This window comes from Corvus moneduloides, chromosome 13, assembly GCF_009650955.1.
Source record: "Corvus moneduloides isolate bCorMon1 chromosome 13, bCorMon1.pri, whole genome shotgun sequence".
NCBI lineage: Eukaryota > Metazoa > Chordata > Aves > Passeriformes > Corvidae > Corvus > Corvus moneduloides.
Window position 1 is genome coordinate 1120775 of NC_045488.1, and position 18025 is coordinate 1138799.

An 18025-nucleotide genomic window follows, 5' to 3' on the forward strand; every position below is an offset into this window, starting at 1 on the left:
ATAATTCTTATCAGCATTATTATCAGATAACCACACAGAAGTTGTCATCTTAAAAACTTTCTACAAATGTCTGTGTCAAGATCCCTTTTTAGTTAAAGTCTGCTTGGTGGTCGGCAGAGCTGCCTGGGCACAGACAACATGCTATCACCTCATTTGGGCTCACTTGGATGGGCCTGACTTTGCTAGAGCAGGATTTGTACCATGTACATTCTGATCAGGAAAGAAACTACGACAGAGGACTTGGAATAAAGGACAAACCCATACCCTAAGATCTTCGTTCCTGTGTGAAACAATAGACAGACTGGAAAAGAACAGACCATTAACAGAGACCAATTCAAACCAGAGGCAGCAAAGTACAAAGGGCAAATGGAGGTGGAAGAAGAAAGTCACAGAAGATGTTCAACTTTGAGGCTAGAAATAAATGGGTTATGTGACATACTTTGGAAATTCTGTAAGACAAAAAAGTCATTAAACACTTAAAACAGAACAAGTCATTCTTCCCCCTTGGTAGATCATCAGTGATCTAGGACACAGCTGGCTGCATGCAGGCCCCCTGCTTAACATCACACAGTTTTATTAAGTCAGGCAATTCCATTGCCTACTTTTTCTATGTTTTAAACAACACTGAGCACAGGGGACACAGCGGCTGCCTAAAGCAGGAGTTGGCAGAGCCATGTCAGTAAAGAGAGAAGAGGAAAGCTTAGAAAGCTTGCCCTGTAGCTGGGTCATCACTGGAAGCATTAACCCTCTGTGTGTAAGGCTGGAGCTCTCCCAGATTCTCAGCCTTCCATTATTTCCTCATTAGTTTACCTTGCACAGAGATAGCTTGCACAGAACAGCAAACATATTGAGAAATTTATTGAGGTAGGCAATTAAGACAGTATGTGTGTCAGGTCTAATTTTTTAAAGGATGGCTAGTACCAACATTTTCACACTCGGGTGCTCCAAGTGACCCAAGTTGCTTCTAAGTTCCCAGCATGGGACATTGGAGGTATGGTGGAGTCAGGCTGTAGATCCAGTCAGTGGATGAATCTACAGCTGAAAAGTATTCTACAGGAGAGCAAGGCAAAGTGTGGGATGAAGTGGAAACAAGAAGCACCAAATGTTTTTGTCCCAGCACTGCAGGTGCAAGAGAATTCAGTGTGCAGTGGTTCTTCCCCATTCAGACCTTCAGCAAGGCACCATTCTCATCCTCACCTCCAAAACATCAAGTGAAGTGGTTAGGAGAACACATCTGCCAACTGAAGTGGCACCAGAGCACAATTGTCTGAGGCCTCTGTGCTGGTTACTGCATCAGCTGAAGTGCTGCTAGAGCTGAAAGGCAGCAGATATTATTTAAATACCTGTAATACCTTGAGTACTCCAAGGTGGAGAGATGCCCTGGAAGCAGGACTGGGTGCTCTCAGCAAAAGATACATTTGGTTTTGGATCCCTACTGGAAAATATGTCAGCTCACAAGTTATGAAGGCCTGATGATGGATTTATATAGAACAATTCTGTGTTTTTGTAGAACTATTGCATTTAATTGCAGGAATATACATATTGCTATGCAGAACTGTTCTTGTTCATTCTCATAGCACTGTAAATCTTCCTACATGTAGCATTTTGATTCCTATTGCATTACAGAGATAAAGCCTCTGGTGTGATTGTAAATACAGCTGGTGCTGCAGAGTTTGTCATTTACAGGGAAGAAAAAATTGGACTAACATTCACTAACATTTTCATCCACACCAGAATCCTCTTGAAATACATTTACAGGGGGCATAGCTCAATACAAATACATGGGTACTGTGAAAAAAGGATGAAACAAACTGCACTGGGAGGCACTTTGACAAACCATGCCTTTGTGACTGCTCAGGCAAAGGCCATCCTGCAATTCCATTTGCTCCACACACAGCGGTCCCCAGCATGCCCCAGCGCAGGGATGCGGCTGTTTCACAGGCAAGCAGCACATTGGATGGCTAAAGATAAAGGGCCATGCGGTGCCAGCAGGGTCCGGGCAGGCCTGTGGGAGGCAGATATGAGTTCTGCTGCTCTGGGTGCGTTTTGGCTGTGGCCAGCGCCCTTTTTCAGGATTCCCAAAATAGCATTTATCAAAAGCAGCAGGTTGACTGGAAACACACTGCTTCACGTAGTGACTGCAACTGTCCCTGCCAGACTCCCTCCCAGTCAGTCTCCTGAAGCTAAAGAGATTGAAAATCTAAGAAATATCAGAAAGTAGGGACTTTTTGTAGGGCATCTATCATCAAATTATACAGCAAATACTCAGCATTGCAAAAACTACCTTGAGTCACTTTTGTTGTATTGTCAGATAGCAAAACCCAAAGTTTTCATTTCACTAACAAATATATTTTGGAAACACCTCCTCCCCCTTAATACTCTGTAACTTTTTCTCAGTACATCTTGCACCATCCATTTCTAAAGATTTCCCCAAAAAACATATGGGACTATTCAATTCCCCATATTCCCCAACACCATTTATGTCTTAGCTTTCATTAAAATTTTCAAGATTGCTTCAGGTTTTCTCAGCAGTTTTGAGTCACTTGCTGGGAGGGATTACATTTCCAAAGTATTTGTTTTCTCATGAAAACTGGGTTTTGCTTATGTGCCAGAATCAGCAGACGTCTTATAAATAGCTTTGGATAGATGACAGGAAATGATGCAAGATCTCAGGCCACTCTACAGAAGACAACTGTTTGAAGTGCTGAGGAAAGAAAGACTTGCACCATTGGCTACTGCACAGGGGGAAAAAATTAATGCACAGAAGCATCATTTGCTACAAAGGGTATTAGGCTTATGAAACACAAGACCTCTTATTACAACTCAAGCAAAAAGTATTTTCTTGCAATTGCACTACAATGAGAAACAAGAAAATTAATTTTTCCTTTGAAGAGGAAAAACTGACCAGAATTGTCTAAACTCGTTTTGTCTTTTACTCTTGGGGAGAAAAGACACTCTCCTTACATGCTATAAATGCCAACACACACATTGGAAATTCTCCAGGCTCTGACTGGTGCCAAACACTGGGATCATCTTCCTACACTGGCATTTGCCTTTAGCTTCAGCAAAGTCTCTTCCAACTCAAAGTGCTTTAAATGGGCTGCAATAACAGACACCTGGAGGTTAAGCTGTGTCTATTCATCTCATCTGAAGAACTCCCTGTTACTCTTTGCAGTAGTAATACAGAATGGAACATTAACTCCTGGTGTCATTTTGTTTCTATCAGCTCCCATGAAGATAAAGCACAGTAATTTAACCCCCAATAAATGCTTTATTTGGAATAGGGGCAAACTCTCAGCATTCTTTAGTTTATGACAAAACTTTGAACAGATGTAGCCTTAACACAGAGACTCCAACCTTCTCCTGCAGTACCAAGCTGGCTCCTTTTCCTAACAGCAGGAAGCACCTCTCAGCCCACTGCCTGCCATGCTTTGGCACTGTGCATGGCTGGACAACGTGCTGCACGTGGAGGGCTACTAAATTAGTGAGAAATACATGGTGTGCCTCCCCAGCAGGTGTGCTTTTCCAGTCAGTCAGTCCAGACAGGGATGCATGTAAGCCCTCTACATTCTCACGTTACAGTTCAGCATCGTGTGGGCCTCAAAGCAGGCGTAGACTGGTCTCCCTTCTGCCCAAAACTGGGCACTGGAAGAGCATCAGCATTAGGCACACAGCTCATCTGCACACCATCATGACCCTCCCCAGTGCTTTCTTCCCCAGAGACAGCATCGGGAGGCTTGCCTGGGACTCCTGCTGAGGTTTTACTTCAAGAGAGAATGGCATATTTGATCCCTGTCATGACTGTACCTCAGAGGCATCCTACTTTCAGGAGAGGATGGTTTCTACCCAGGATTTTTGAGTTACCTGTTCTTCTGACAGACAGAAGAACCTAGAAGCACTCCTACCTAGGAAAGGAATAAATCATGCATGACACATTTTTTGTACTGAGTAACTCATTTTACCCATGGTCTACACTTTTGTGAGTCTGAAGAACAAACTCTTTTTTTTTTTTCTTCAGTGAAGACATAAAATCTGACTGAACCTTTGTTATATTGGAAATGTAAGATTTATTACCTCTCTTAGAGGTACAACAGTGCTGAAACTGGGTCATCCCAAGCTTTTTCAGTTAAGGGCTAGACAAATGAAATCCATCTGTCCATGTATACACTGCAGGACATAAAAACAAATCGCTCTGTTGGTGGATACTAACACATACACATACACTGTGTGTGCAGGAGAGTAAGAGGGAAGGTGGGCAAGGCTGTCAGCCTTTGCAGAGCTCAATGAGAGCTCCGGTGCCAGTTGGTCCAACTGACCTTCATGACCTTAATTCTTCTCAGAAATGCCTCCATTGGACATCCCAGTGCTGGGGAAGCTCTGGGAAGCAGTCCTCAACCCAGACAGTTATCTTGTAGAGGTAAACCTTTATTGAGGGGTTATACCTAGAGGTTCTTTCATTATATAAATAGCAAGATTTACCCTGCAAGTGAACTGGAATTAGGAAAGGTAAAGAGGTAGAGAAAGCTTCTGCTCGTAAGTGCATCAGCATTCTCTTATCTCCAGCATATCTTTAAACAGTTTTCAACTGCAAATTTCAACAGTCAAAAACTGTTAAATGAAAACTTAAGAGATACCCTGTGTACCTAAAAGTTATAGTTTTTTAAAAGAAAAAGTTATTCCTTCCTCATCCTTTGTGTTATATGAAACACAAGAGAACCATTTAAGCCTCAATTAAAATAAAAGCAATTCCTGATAAATCTATTTTAGTAAACACAGTAAGTTGCTAACCATTATCTCATATTTCTTCTTATTGTTTAATCAGGACACTCCCAAAACAAAAGCAATCAAGATGACTCAAAGAAGATGAGTTCCAACCTTTGGACCAGCTCTAACTGCAATAATTCCCATGATTGCTGCAATTCAGCAGACTCCAGCATGATAGTAGTGTTCACGTGTGCTCCACGACCTGCTCCAGCACTGCCCTGGGTGACAGCAGGAGCTGCTACATGGTTCCTGTGTGTAATCTGATGTCCCCAGCTCACAGCACCACAAACCAGCTGACAGAGCTTGCATCCATTATCACAGAGGTCAGGTGCACAAACCCTTTCACTCGTGTTCAGTAGTGGGAGTGACAAGGCCAGGCTGCACTGTGGGAGTTCTTACCTGGCCACCCAAAGCAACCAAGAACCAGCTTAGCCACCAGACAAGAGTGAGCAAACTCTTCCTGGGTCCTGAAATGGCGGCCCAGAGGAGTGAGATTGCAGCTTACAAAGCTCTCACCTATTTCTTGCTGTTAACTTTTCCAGGACAACCTGTCTGTCCTTGATTTCTGTGTTGGAAAAGGTATATCCCAGAAATCAAGACAGAAGACTCAGCCCTTGCTTTCAGAGTCAAACCATACTGCCAGGGCTGGACTAGGAATCTCATTACCACTGCCCAAGCCATCCTGCTCCAAGGGCTACTCCAAGGAGGGCTTAACACTCCCAAGCCTGTCTGTCAGAGATGCTTGACAAAGACTTCACAAAGCAGCACAATATTTGTCAAAACCAAGGTGGTGATCTTCCCCTCAACCCAACAAGGGTTTTGAGATGTCAGCTGTTTATTCTCTCCTGACAGACTACCCAAGCTGGTATTTCCACAACTGCATGGACTATCTAGATACTTCCTAGAAGTAAAGTGAGATTATTATGGTTTGTGATAACATCCCTGTTTAAATAATTAAGGCAACCATCTGCTTGTAGTAAAATTGATTCAAGGACTACACGTACAATTTGCGATCAAAGTACTACCCTGAACCCCGTGTTTATCATGCCAGCTCCAAAGACGTTTGTTAGTAAACAACAGCAACGTAATCATTGCTAGGCAGCAGAGAGTCAGAGGCAGGGCTTGACCAGGCTGCTGTCAACTAAGAAATGTCAGCGAAGAACCTGTGGGGACTGCTGAAATCAAGGGAAGCAGCAGGGCGGTAATGGAAACTTTTGAACCTTTTCACGCAGAGGAACAAGAAGATTTAGCTTTCTGATTGCTGAAATGTTTCAGATAGCAGGAGAACATGGGAATATGGGCCTTCATGACAGCTAGTACACTTCTCTGACCTTGGAAGAGAGTTCCATGGGGCATGACAATCACAGTAATCAGAACAAGCTCTATCTGCTCTGATACAGCTTTACTGCAGGAGCAGATTTTCCTTTTTCTCCTCACAAGTGCTTGGTGCTCTCCTTCATTCATTGCACAAGAAAGTTCTCACCTGATTACCAGCAACTGGATACCAAAAAACCAAAGCCAGAGTACTGCCCTATGTGCTATTCATCACATATTGCCCCAGTCTGAGGACAGAACCACCAGCATTTAAGGGCTCTGAAAATAACCATTAAATTAATTTCTACAATCTGCAAGACTGTCAGAATATTATCATTCCCACTGTTCTGAACTGAGTCACAAAAGAACAAGGTCAAAGTAGCCCTTAATAGCAGATTTAAGATTACTAGAACTGAATTTTGCAAGGGTTTGGTAATTTATTCCACTGTTCAGCTTTTCAACTCACTTTTCAAAGTCCTCGGTCCTGGCAGATAGTACAGATCCCCAGAGCTCTGAATTCTCAGTTGCAAGTTATTCTAGGCTTTGTCCAGGCAGTTCTGATTTTCACCAGCAGCAGAAGCCCCCGAGTATCTGAGCTTGTACACCCTGAGTAGCTGTGTTTGCACCCCTCTGTGCCAGTGTCTCCACTCCCTCTCAGAGCCCATCTAGTTTCTCCAAGTCTCTCCCATTTCCTGGCTTCTATTTTCTTTTCTCCTGTCCAATTAAAACCTCATTTTTACAAGCTTTCTTTCCAAACCTGTTTCTTAAAAGTTCCCTACCTATTTGGTCCTTGTTTCTTCCACACGTGAGTCACGTAGCTGCTGGAGCCAACAGGAGCCACTAAAAGCAGTACATGGGAGGAACAGTCCACTTAAATTCAATTAAGGTGCTTAATCCCAACTTAGCCTGCAGAAACCTGTGGATGCAGTCACAGGAAAATTTCTGTTCAGGAGCTGTGTGGGCTAGAGCACACCCAGGACTCACAGCATGGGAATTTATCTGCTAACAGATCTCTCAGTCTGCAAAACCTGAGGTCTCCAGTTCGCAAATGCCAAGAAAGAAAAACCATGCATTTTTGATTCTGGATTTCAAGAGTTCCCTCCTCTTCTGAAACACGCAAAAGTCTTTTAAAAACTTCTTTCTGTTTGCTTGTTTTTAGGTAGGGCAAAATCAGTGATCTCCTCTGCCCCGGTTCTTGTCAAATAAGCTAAACATTCCAGCAAAGTTCAGATTTGGAAATCTACCTGGCACAAAAATGTTTCCATCTGAAGAACTAGCTGTCAGCAAAGTCATGGTCTACCAAAAGAACCTTGCCCGAGCCACCAGGATGCTGCAAGTCCCAAAGTGCTGTGGTGACTCTGCTTCCTGCAGGTGCAGCCTCTCCCCAATCCCGCTCCTCTGCCGTGCACGGGAACGGGCGCGTTCACACGTTCTCCCCCAGCAGAAGGTGCACAGAGAGCTCACACGGGCTGCCTCACCTCTCCAGGGCGCACAGAGAGCTCACACGGGCTGCCTCACCTCTCCAGGGCGCACACAGAGCTCACACGGGCTGCCTCACCTCTCCAGGGTGTACAGAGAGCTCACACGGGCTGCCTCACCTCTCCAGGGTGTACAGAAAGCTCACACGGGCTGCCTCACCTCTCCAGGGTGTACAGAGAGCTCACACGGGCTGCCTCACCTCTCCAGGGTGCACAGAAAGCTCACACGGGCTGCCTCACCTCTCCAGGGTGTACAGAGAGCTCACACGGGCTGCCTCACCTCTCCAAGGTGCACACAGAGCTCACACGGGCTGCCTCACCTCTCCAGGGCGCACAGAGAGCTCACACGGGCTGCCTCACCTCTCCAGGGCGCACAGAGAGCTCACACGGGCTGCCTCACCTCTCCAGGGCGCACAGAGAGCTCACACGGGCTGCCTCACCTCTCCAAGGTGCACAGAGAGCTCACACGGGCTGCCTCACCTCTCCAGGGTGTACAGAGAGCTCACATGGGCTGCCTCACCTCTCCAGGGCGCACACAGAGCTCACACGGGCTGCCTCACCTCTCCAGGGCGCACACAGAGCTCACACGGGCTGCCTCACCTCTCCAAGGTGCACACAGAGCTCACACGGGCTGCCTCACCTCTCCAGGGTGTACAGAGAGCTCACACCGGCTGCCTCACCTCTCCAGGGTGCACAGAGAGCTCACACGGGCTGCCTCACCTCTCCAGGGCGCACAGAGAGCTCACACGGGCTGCCTCACCTCTCCAGGGCGCACAGAGAGCTCACACGGGCTGCCTCACCTCTCCAGGGCGCACACAGAGCTCACACGGGCTGCCTCACCTCTCCAGGGTGTACAGAGAGCTCACACGGGCTGCCTCACCTCTCCAAGGTGCACAGAGAGCTCACACGGGCTGCCTCACCTCTCCAGGGTGTACAGAAAGCTCACACGGGCTGCCTCACCTCTCCAGGGTGTACAGAAAGCTCACACGGGCTGCCTCACCTCTCCAGGGCGCACACAGAGCTCACACGGGCTGCCTCACCTCTCCAAGGTGCACACAGAGCTCACACGGGCTGCCTCACCTCTCCAAGGTGCACACAGAGCTCACACGGGCTGCCTCACCTCTCCAGGGTGTACAGAGAGCTCACACGGGCTGCCTCACCTCTCCAGGGTGTACAGAGAGCTCACACGGGCTGCCTCACCTCTCCAGGGTGCCTTCTGATATTCCCAGACAAGAAAGCTGCTAGCTGTCAAGGAAGGTGGTGGTAAAGGAGTCTTGCTACACAGCAATGGATTATGAAGGAAAAGAAGTGACCCAGAGCGTTTCTGAGGAGGAATTGTCCCTGTCAGTGCCCTCCCCATGGGTGGGTGACAGGTTGCTGGGGGAGCACAGGTTGTCAGGGAGTGAGGGGCACCTGCTGCTGTGATGCAGGGGACCCTATTCAAGCTTCCCTTCCCCTTCGCAAACCTGTTTTGGACAAAGGCCTTCAGCAGTGCAAAGCAGGAGGCTGTAAGAAAATATCCCGCTCTCCAGGACAAAGTTTTTTGCTATTCTTTTGCTCCAATGTGTGGCCACACGGCCTCTCTCACCACCCAAACCCTGCCTGGTGTCCTGGTGCAGACCCCACACCTCACTGCAGCTGCTGCTGCACGGCTGTGGGGCAGCCAGTGCTACAGGGACACAGAACTACAGGGAGAGACCCAGCCATTAGGGGAACACAACACTGAAAGAGATGAGGAGCTAAGTGTTTCAACAGTCTCCATCATCAGATTTTGGCTGATTGGAGAGATGGACAGAAACCACGTGTGACTGCGTGCAGGGGATGAGGAGGATGTCAGCATTAGCCCAGCTTTCTGATGGTTACAGAGGCTGTAATTTCATTTTCTTTCCATTGTATCCTATGTGAAAAGCATTCCAAGTCGTGCCGCACCCCCTAAATCCTATTAAGAAAAACTAGACCTTGCAAAGCTGTTTTCCAGTGTGACGAATTCAGGTTTTGTGGCTCTCTGAGTTTTCCATTAACTCCCGACTGAGCAGAAGCGACCAGGTCACCGAACACCAGGAGAGCAGGACTCCTTGCCCAGATGCCTTGCCTGGGCTCAGTCTACTTCTTGGAGCCCCCATCTCCAGCCTCAGCAGAGCCCATCACACCCCTCTGCCACGCAGGCAGGTGTGAGCAGGAGGCCTGAAGGAGAGACAGCTCATCCCACACTCCTGCTGCAGGGTTAATCTGCAGCACACGGCCACCCTGGGCACCTGGGGGACACCCTCTGCTGCGGGAGGGACTGTCTCACCTGCAGCACGGACTGCCTGAGCCCTCCAGCATCACACTGGCTGCCGAGGCAGGCAGCATCTGAGAAATACTTCCCCAGACCTGCCCTTGTGTTCTTTAAAACAAGCTTTTGTTTATGCTGCTGGTGGTGAAATATACCTGAGAATATGTCTGAAGTATACGGAAAATAACCTGAGTCCCCAGTCTACCTTCGGTTATATTTTTGCTGAAGCTCTGAGGCTCCCGTCCCTCTGCAGAGCAAACACAGCATTTGCAGGAATAAAGCTGCACTTATGTAAGTCTCTGAGAATGCCAAGTTGAAAGTCTGACAGAGGAAAAACTTCTGGTAAAAACCTATTTTTTGTCATTTCAAGAGATCTAATCTATCTTCTGTGCATTCCTGACCTTCAGAAAGCATTTTCATCTCACACATTAAGTATAACAATCCTCTTAACAGGGAACATTTTGTTAGAGCTTTAAATTGGGTTACGTAAATTATTTGTAGTTCTGACAGCAGGTTTCTCTTCCGTCCACGAGGACAGTTGTTATGAGAATGCTACAAGGTTCATTTGCAATCACTGCAGATAATCATCTGAAGGGACTGTTTGAAAGGAGATTTTATGTGGGGCATATGCTACCAGTTTCTTAAGGCTTTTTATAAAAGCAGCATTTTTGCCAAATAATTTCCAGTACAGTAACATGCATGAGAATTAAGACATCCCTGACATGAATGGCAAACTGAGAGAACAGAAGTTTTTCTAAGTCCCACAAACTTGAGGGGGTACAGAACACAAAGGGAGGCCCCCCCCCCCCAAAAAAAAAAAAAAAAAAAAAGCATGGTACTGAACACATCTCAATCCATGGTTTTACTTTTGCTGACTGCAGTAGGAATTGCAAACAGTCAGGATGAGGCTCTTTGTTCCCGCTAGGTACTTGTTCAGAAAAAAAACAGTGTGGAAAAATTATTCAGCAGTTACAGCACTACTTTTAGCATTGTATCAGAGCAGTCAGTGACTTAGAAACACAGTTTGCAGTACTCTCCATTCTTTCTTCTCCTCAGCCCCAGCCAGGCATGGGCTTAGACACTGGTTTTGAATGGGAAGAGTTCTCTGGCAGCAGAGCCCTCCTGCCTCCCTTTCTCTTGTCACTGGTCAGGCTGATTGGGGAAAGGAAGTTTCTACTGATTTTGTCATGGGTGGGAAAAGAAAGGCATCATTTATAAATTTGTATTAATATTTAGGTTTTCTATTATATTATCCACCCCTCCCCCTCCCGTAAAGCAATATTTTATTAAAATTGAAAGTATTTTGTTTGACTTTAAGAGCAACGATTTACCAAAACAAAGTTTTAAAATAAGAACTTTCAAATGAAAATACGGACATTTAATTTTTAAATCTTTGTAAGAGCATTTCAGATTTTTTTTCTCCCAACAAGAGCAAAAAGTTTCACCCAATGCTAAATACAAGCCAATCCAGTAAACCTGATTTCTACACTCCTGCTGACATTACATTCTCCTCAACAGTGGTACAGAAACCAACAAACCCTTCTGCAACATCAGAGTACTCCAAGGAGCAACATTTTCAAGAAGGAGAAAACCTGTGTGTCTGTAAAGCACACACACACACAAACACAAGAACCATGCAAAAAACCCCCCATGCTCAGCAGAGAGGACCTTTACCCACAAAACTTAACATCTACTAACATTTCCAAATCTGCCTAGGAATGCTTTCCCTTGCTATTTCCAGTTGTATTGAGCTAGCTCGTGGTGTTTTATCTTTCCCTCCCCTTCTTTATGCAATGCCAAACATTTATTTTCAGCAGTCTATGCAGAGTTGTCTCATGGTTTTATCAGCAGTCTTTCTTATAATACTTTATCTACAGAGAATGCAATGCATTAGGACTTCTAGGGACAATGTTATTGTCCCTAGCTATTCCTATGAATTATCTAGAGACACTAGCTGATTAAAATGAAATTATTTTATTTCTGTAAAAGACAAAATATTAATATTTTGGCAATTCTCAGAGAAAAAGAGATGTTTCTAAGTGTTAGTTAGAAAGGTTGATCTTTATACTTCTTTTTCTCTAAACAAACAGATCTCATGGGAGAATACACACAGACATTTAACTTACCATTACTGCAGCTATCTTTTGACTTCCTCAGTATCATTAATATTTAAGCAGAAAGAACAGAACAAGCAATTATCCTAATGATACCACACCAGAACTAACAAAGTAATTTTTAAAAAGTCATCCAGAAGAAGTGAGAAGGTCAACCAGAAAGCACGAGTCAGGAATAGCTGTGCTCCGAGGAGGAGGGAAAGGTTATGTTGCTGTGATATGAGTAGTGCACAGCTGTTACTCTAGTAATAATTCATCATATTAATATTTAAATGAGAGGAGGAGGGCACGAGACTGTGTGTGACTCAGTGGTCCCTCCCTGTCCTCAAGCAGAAAAACAGGCCACCAATACAGAAAGAGCATTAGGAGCTGCAGAGTGGGAAGGTTTGTTTTCATTACCTCGTGAATAAAAGTGGGCAGACTGGTCCCTGAAGAAGTCTAGAAATTGTCCTGCTTTTACTAGAGCAAGTCAAATTCTGTTTCTAGTCTCAGAAGCAGCCATTGCCTAATGAACAAATTGATCCAGCCAGCAGTGCTCCAGGTCTGCACGTGGTGTTCCTTGGGTTTCAGTGTATTTCCAGCAAGCCTCTACACTTCCTCCAAAGAGCTGCCTGCAGGAGTCTCGCCTGGCAGTCCCTCACAGGGAATTGCTGAATACTGCTGTACTTTGCCATTTATCTAAAGACACATTTATAAAAACATTTCTTTAATGGGGCTAACTTACCTCCAGGGTCGCTGCATTGCCTGGGCCCATTGGGGCCTCTGGGTGGGCAGGTCAGGAGACCTGAGGAGGAGCAGGAGTGTCTGGGGGTGTTGTGAGGAGCAGAGCCTCAGCCCTGGGGAGCCTGGGGGAGCTGCTGGAGGTAGAGCAGCAACACCCAGCAACAGCAGGCTCAGCTCGAGGTGGAGGGCTGGAGGAAACAGCTGATGCAGGCATAACCCAGACAGATGTGGGTGGCATCCCTGGCAGGAGAGGCAGCCTGACTATGCTTGGTTGCATATAGGGTTGCACAACTTTATCCAACAATTCAATATAAACACACCTCTCACATGCTGGGTTTTGGGAAGTTTGGATTTTCTTTTGAATTCTGTACAACGCCCTCCTCTTTGTTAGCAGAAAAGTGTTACTGTGATAGCCCTGGATGAGCATCGCCTTGTTGGCTGTGTAACTAAAAAGGTAATAAGCAACCATTAAGCCAGAAACACAGACATGAACTCCAGAAGTGGCCACGAGGCTAAAGAACAAATAGTTTGCAACAGAACAAATCCACAGAAAAGTGTTCAGTTTAGTGCTTGGCATGAAAATACAAGGTACACAAAGCACAACATTAGGAGATGCCAAACTCATGCAGTAACATCAGTCAGCACAGCAAGGTAAATTCTTCATCAGAAATTTTCTATTTTTTCCTGTTCAAGCAAAGATGTTCCTCCCTCCTTTCATTTTGTTAGCCTAATCCTTCATGAACAAGTTTGCAAACAACCTGAGTTAACATTGATATTATTTTTAGCTGACTGTCACGAAGGTTTTATTTACTGTATCCTGTACAAAATGATTTGTTATTAATACACTGCAGAAAACACGACTCGTCAGATCTTTTCCATATCCACTGTCAGCATCCCAGCAAAGTAACCATTTAGAACTGGTCCTCATGACTTGCTCCAAAGGTTTTTATATAAAGCTGAATCAGGCCCCTGGACATGTTGGAGGCATGGGGAATGTTGATCTAGGCTGCTTGCAAGAGTAGATGACAAGATCTGCAGGAAGATACCCTTCCTGTTTTAGCAATTCCAGTAACACATGAGCCTGCAGAGATTGGGTTCTTCCTTCCTGGATTTTGGGAGGGCTGGAGGAACAGAGCTCCCAGACTGGCTTTAATCCCTGGCAGAGCCCTCCCTCCAACTCCACCACTGCTCCTGCCTCATGGGTACGACAGATACATGAGGCTGGAATTAGCCATCCAATGCACCTAGGCTGATGTATCAGTTTAAATCAGAAGAAAAACTGTGGACAAAGGCTAAAAAGTCTTTGCAACCACTGAATAGCTAATTGAAGGCGAATGTGTCATGGAAGATAAACGTTTTCAGGTGCAGATTGGGCCAGCTGACAGATTTAATAGCTTCCATAAAACACCAGATTGCAACACCAGCTTTTATAACTGCCTTTATAGGCAACCATCAGTTTCCATCTGGGCTTGGTGGCTACCAGATCAGTGTGCAAAGTTTGAGGAGGTGCAGAAGCCCAGGCTCAGATTTGCTCTTCTTTCAGTGACAGAAGTTGCCAGTTTAATCCAAATCTCTGGCCTTGATTCAGAAGAGGCTACAGCCTCTGTTGATGAGTACCTTTGAGATTAAGGTTTTTTCAGGCTTTGTGTAATGCCTGCTTAAATGGCACACCATTCCAGCCTATGCTCTTAGTTTAAAAGGAAAAAAAAAACAAAGGCAAATTCATGCTTGCCCTGGGAACAGAGGAGTCAGTGTGAAGAGCCATGCTGGCACCACAGCCCCCAAACCCTCATCATGTGCAAATTCTAATTGAATTAGCACGTGTTAAAGGTGCAAGAGACAAATGGCTGGGTACAGCCCTGGCATGGTCAAACACAGCCTGCATCTGTGCCCAACTTTTCCTTAACCACATGACCTCCATGGCTTGGTCTTCCCAGTTGAAACTGGGCAGTTGAGCTTCCCCCAGGCCACACAAGGGGACAAATTCCTCTCTGGCCCTGCCAAGGCCACATGGTCCACTTGAGATACTAACAAATGCTCTCAGAAGTGCTGTGTCTAATTTAGATTCCAAGTAACAGCAGCAAGGCTTACATAGTTATTTAACAGTCAAAGAGAGGGGTAGGCTTTTTATAGTCTAAACTGTATGAAGTGATAAAGATCTATTAATCATCTAACATGCAGTTTATCTACAGACAAATAGGATTAAAAATAGAGCAGGTAGTTTCGGCTCCTTTTTTTTTTCCTTAATTGGCATGAGAACAGCAAGCTGGCAGATGAGGAAAAGAAGGTTGCTGAGGATGCCAAGCAGAAGGCTGCGGCTGAGCTGCAACCAGAGCTCTCTCAATTATTTTCTCCCCCTGATGAGAGGCCAGATCTTAGGTACCCTTGAGTGGCCCTTTTCTGTAATGAGGATCTTGGTATTTGGCCTATTCATATTTTTCATCTCATTTCTCTGCACTTGGTCCAGGAAATCATGAGGCTTGTCTTGGCGTTTTACCACAGGAATCAATGCAAAGAATTCTTCCTTTTAAGTGCTTGGCTCTGCCTCAGAGTTTTTTAATCTTTCCTTTCCTAAATGTAACTGATTGACAGGAGTCATCCCTGGGTCGGTTTTCAACTCATGTTCCTAATAGCTTAACTTGAAAGAAATACAGTTTCACAAAGAATTTTCCTTGGGACAGTCTGGAAACCCTTCCTGTCAATAAATAATTTCTACCAAGTGAAACACTGACAGGGCTATGCTGCTCAGCTAAGTACACTGTGAAACATTAACCTCCCTCTCTGTCCCGTGGTGGCAGAGACTGTGTTTTGCTGCTTTGTGACCCATGACTGACCTCACCATGAACTCCCATATTTTCAGCACACCTCCTTGAGGTTTGGGATTGAGCTGGCACCGGTATTTAAAGAAGCAGATGGCAAAGAGCAGCTTGCATTTCTTCCTTGTCTCTGAGCATTATATACAGTGAGAGTGGGGCAGATGGTGTCAGGACCCCTGTTCCTCATCCAGGACACAAATTTGTTCCCGTTGCTGCTGGACAGGAACTGTGACACTGGAGATGCCAGGGCTGTCATTCCATGGAGCTCCAGGACCTTGTGGTGAATTCCTGAGGGTGTCAGAGGGTGAGAAGCTCTGGGAGACCCCTCCACACTCCAACAACCCCACCAAGAGAGGGTGTGCCCAGAAGAAGATCGTGGGTGATGCCAGAGCAGCATGAGGGCAGGAGCCACCTCAGGTGTCAGGGATCCTGACTGACACCTGTGCCTCTGGCTCTTCCCTATCCACTCCTTCCAACCTCACCCCTCCACTGAGTAAGTTTCTCTACACCCACACTTCTCCACACCCACAATTCTCTCTCCTTCACCTGTCATAATATGCACCCTGGCTGTGCTGGCAAACCCACGACACCCTATTCACTGCTGTTAGCAGGCCCAGAAAAGGGAAACCTTGTTCAGGCACCTGCTCTTGGGGTACCAGCCAAGCAGAACACCAGACCTCCCTTCCAGCCATGTGTCCAGAGGACCTTTTCTCATGATGGCATTGCCCTGCACAGGGATCCATCTCAGGAGGGCTGCATGACTTTGCCAAGCCTGCACCAGCAGCCCAGAGCTATTTTATAATTAGGATGCTTCACTCAAACAGGACAAGTCGTTAAGAGACATGTACAGAAGAGTGTTTTGTGGAAAGGGCTGGGTAAAGAAGAATAAGGCAGTTTAACGTCCTCACAAAGAACACCGATCCAAAAAGGAAAGGATTGGATTTTTCTTTTCAGTAAAAGCCAAACCAGACCAAACCCCACTTTCCCCTCAGTGTCAGCAGAGCCCCCAGCCTCCTGTGGAAATACTGCTACAGCCCTGCTCACCAGCCCAGGCCCGACAGTGCTGCCCTGGCAGAAAGAAAAAAGCCAAACCAAACAAAAAAAATCCACTCTTACTCAGAAGTCAGTCCTGCAACCTGTACACAGCAGCCACAGCAGAGGCAGGACGGCCGAGGAGAGGCGAGGGCAGTGTGTGGAAGGAGCTGGCACAGCACAGAGCCCGCAGTCCCTCTCTCCCTTGTGCCCGAGCTTCTCTCTGTGCTCCCAGGGCCCCGAGCAGATCCGAGGGACACAGGGAACAAAGTACATGCCATGTTCTGGCCAGGCTTTGCCAGGCAAAAGGTAGCAAAGAGCGCTGAGCTGCCCCGTGCTCCTGGAGGCGAGACTCAGGCTTTGGGCTGCCCATTGGCACGCTCGGCAGGAGGTGCCCAGTACCAACCCGGCTCAGCAGGAGGAAAGCAAAGGAAGAATCCATATGGCACTCAGCTCTCTGCATGTCTGATTAGCAGCTGTACTTACAGGAGCTGCTCCTGCCAGGCCGGGTACCTGTGCCTGCCACCGAGGCTGCTCACTCTGGAGATTTGTCACCAGGGCCTTGGCCCTGCCGCCTGCATGGGCTGCTCTGCCTGCTTGGTGCTGGCCACCTGGCAAGTCCTGGCCTTCTGCTGGCTCGGCATGAAGGAGTTGGCAGTGGAGCTGTCTCTGGGATGCTTTCTTGTCTGGCATCTCCCTCCAGAGCTTGTGGTCAAACTCTTGTTATTTTGCTTTCTGCACCAGCAGCTCTCATACTTCAACAGAGATGCTCAAGCAGGATTGAGAAACCCAGAACTCTGCTCTACCTGCTCAGCCTGCCTTACAGCCCTCCCTTGGCCAAGCAAAAGTAATTTTAGCAACTTGGACAGTAAAACATTTAGCCTTTAGGTCACAGCTGGGAGGAAGTTGTAATAGGGCAGCACAGACCCAGACATCCTTATAGAGTCCTACAAATTCATCGTCTCATAGAATCCCAGAATGGTTTGGGTTGGAAGGGACCTTAAAGATCATCTAGTTCCAATGCCCTGCCATGGGCAGGGACATCTTCCACTAGATCAGGTTGCTCAATGCCCCAGCCAACCTGGCCTTGAACACTTCCAGAGATGGGGCATCCACACCTTCTCTGGGCAACCTGTGCCAGGGCCTCACCACCCTCACAGTGAAGAATTTATTCCTCATATCTAATCTAAATCTGCTCTCTTTCAGTTTAAAGCCATTCTCCCTTGCCCCATCACTACAAGTCCTTGTCAAAAGTCCTTCTCCAGCTTTGTTGTAGCCCCCTTAGTTAGTGCCTGCTGTACATGCCCAACCATGAGGGGTAAATCCCTAGGGAGCGATTCACCCTGCTGCCTACTGCTCTGACCCGAGAGGTTTGGATGTGTAGATTCAGAGACTAGAAGCAGGATATCTACAACAGATACACCACCCCAAACATGGAAATATTCCTGCCATGTCCTCACTGTAGCTGGCTCAGTCTTGACCATATAAATGAACAAAGCCTAATGCTGG

The 18025-nt window shown here is 46.5% G+C and overlaps 1 protein-coding gene across 1 annotated transcript in view; it reads right to left on the reverse strand.

Moving 5' to 3' along the window:
* MAPK6 (mitogen-activated protein kinase 6) overlaps positions 1-12137 on the reverse strand; it is a 29515-nt gene extending 17378 nt beyond the window's left edge. The window contains exon 1 of the mRNA XM_032122459.1: positions 11958-12137. The gene's annotated coding sequence lies outside the window, so the exon portion shown is untranslated. The remainder of the gene's footprint in view (positions 1-11957) is intronic.
* Between the last annotated feature and the right edge of the window lie 5888 nt (positions 12138-18025).